Here is a 2,712-nt window from a genome sequence, read left to right as displayed (position 1 = left end):
CCATCCCGATTACCCCAGTCACTGAATCAATCCACCTCATAGAGGGTCTTCCCCTCCTGCGCTGTCCCTCCACTCTGCCCAGCATGATGTCCCTCTCCAAACACCTGTCTCTCCTTACAACATGTCCAAAGTATGTCAGGCGAAGCCCCAGCCATGCTTGACAGTTCTACCTAGGTTGCCCTTTCTGTTTGTCTATGTGTGTTGTACCTAGGTTTTCAGAGACCTGCCATTTCAGAAGTGGATGTCCGATCCTTCTTCCTATTTCTAAAAGATAGGTTTTTTAAAAAAATATATGCATTTATGTATTCTGGAATGTTTTGTAATATCACTTACCCATATTTAACACTTTGTTAAACTAGTTTTTCATGGCCAGTTTCACTCAGTAAGTTCTGCCCAAATACTTTCCTAATAATTAGATTTAAGTGAAATTTTATTTTCTTTGTTTTTTGAGCCTGGATTATAGAGGGTAAAAATATTCAGTCTGATTGACTCTAAACTTCTGATCATTAAAGATTTTTTTAAATGGCTGCTAAATTGACTCTATCTCAGATTTTAGAGTCTCCACATAGTCACCTAATGAACATATGTTCCCTTCAACATTCCTTTCCCCCAAGCAACCTGAAAAACTGGTTAAATTCTGAATAAACTCACAAAGGCAGACAGTGGAATTCAGTTCTTCCCACTGCTATGAATCAAGTGGTGTTCCCTCACTGCATATACCAAGCGGGCTATTATGTAATTTTCCTCTATTTGGCTATCTGACGTAATTATCCTCTCTTCTATGATTCAATATTATTATTCTGGGTACTGTAAATCCTAATCCTTATTATGTTAATTAAGTTGGATATAATCTAAATTAATAGGTGTATCTTGGGTCTGCTTTCTTTGACTTAAAAGAGAGATTAAACAAACAAGGAGAAATTAAGGAACTTACCACAACCAATAGCAGGAGCCAAGTGCAGGGCTCATCATTGTGCGAGGAGTTCCTCAGCTGAGAACTTCCTACATCCAAGGGAAGCTATAAGGAGATTTATAAAGAATGTTTGACACACACAGATTTGAAAAGAGACAAGGCCCTTCATTCAGAACCAACAGTACGAGAAGACCTCTTTCTAGACTTGGTGTACTGATTGAAGATTTCTATTCTTCTAGACCATGAGAGAATGAATTTGTTGTTAGCATTTTCCATGTGTGACACAGTTATCCATAACAGCAGTGTATTACTAAGACGCCCTGCAGAGCTGTGCTTGACTGGAGATGTGACAAGATACCAACAAGGTGAATTTCTTCAAAATGTGTGGTTTTGAATGAGGCTGCAGCCCTATGACACAGAGCACAGCAATTTTTTTCACACACACTTTCTAAAATGTGTACCTCCTGGGAGAACTGGGTTGGATACACTCACCAGCAGGCTCCACAATCTCTGTTTAAACTGTGATGCTATCTCTTCAATTAAAATCTGAGTCAATGAATCAGAAAAGGCCTGACTTTGCTAAGGGAACTATTAGGAGGATCTAGAGGTGATCAACAGGCCACCTCAATTTTTCTCTACTATCACAGGGACCAGAAGGAATTGGGGCTGATTGGAGCATTAGAAACAAAATAAAGTAAAACAAGACTCAAAGGAACATTTAGAGCCTCATTTGACATCTGCATTTCAGTTTTCTTAGACTTTTGCTGAATAATGATTCTTTTAATGATTCTGTTATACTAGGGAGCACTGGCTTTTCTATTATTTAGGACTTTGTGGATTACAGTCATACATATCTACTAGATTCTATTTCACATATCTATCGAGTCGCAGGGGACTCAGTGGCACATAACAACAATATTAAGTTTGATATTTGCTTTTTCTTTCTGAATTACATTTGCACTGCCAATCTGAAGCCACAGAGTTCAAATCCATTAGATGTGTCATTGGAGAGAGTTAGGCAATCTTATATGAATTATGGCCTGTGAAAAACTGCTGAAGAGTCATCTTTGAGTTGGTTTAGACTTGACACTGTATAATGACAACAAATATTAAAAGGGAGCTCTGGACTACTAACTTAAAGGTGGTGCTTCTCTGCCAGTTTGAATCCGTTTGTGATTGCTGGGAAGAAAGATGGACAATCTCTCCCCTTGTGATTTATAGCTTCAGAAACCTTCTCATTATTTGGGGTTTTTTAAATACATTATAAGTTCAATTTCTTATCGAAATTTTCCATTTTCCCAGTTACTGCATCAATCCATCTCCTCCAGAGTCTACCTCTCTTGCACTCCCCACCCTTCCAAGTATAATATCTTTCTCCAAGGACTGGTCCCTCCTGGCTATGTGCCCAAAGTATGTGAGATAGAGCTTCAAAATCCTAGCCTCCAAGGAGAAACTTGTTTTCACTCTCTCAAAGACAGACATGTTTGTTTTCCTGGTGGCCCATGGTATGTTCAAGACTCTTCTCCAACATCACAACTCAAAGGCATCGATTCTTCTTTTTAGAAGATATATATTTGTAAAGACAAAATATATAAGTAATATTCCATATAAATATTAAAATATGAAAATTCACATGTATGTGTTTACAGAGGAAAGAGTTCACTGAAGTAATATAGAAAGCATGCCATTTTACTCAGTATTTCATGAAAAATACTGTCATTTCTTTCCAGTGAAGCTCATAAAAGCTCTAAGGAAATAGTGTTTAAAATCAATTAGCCAAGAAGGCCAAACTCAATTTC

The sequence above is a fragment of the Elephantulus edwardii genome, unplaced genomic scaffold (assembly GCF_000299155.1).
Source record: "Elephantulus edwardii isolate Elephantulus edwardi_28Jun2011 unplaced genomic scaffold, EleEdw1.0 scaffold00081, whole genome shotgun sequence".
Classification (NCBI taxonomy): domain Eukaryota; kingdom Metazoa; phylum Chordata; class Mammalia; order Macroscelidea; family Macroscelididae; genus Elephantulus; species Elephantulus edwardii.
The sequence above is the reverse complement of the archived record's forward strand: the minus strand, read 5'-3'. Positions refer to the sequence as shown.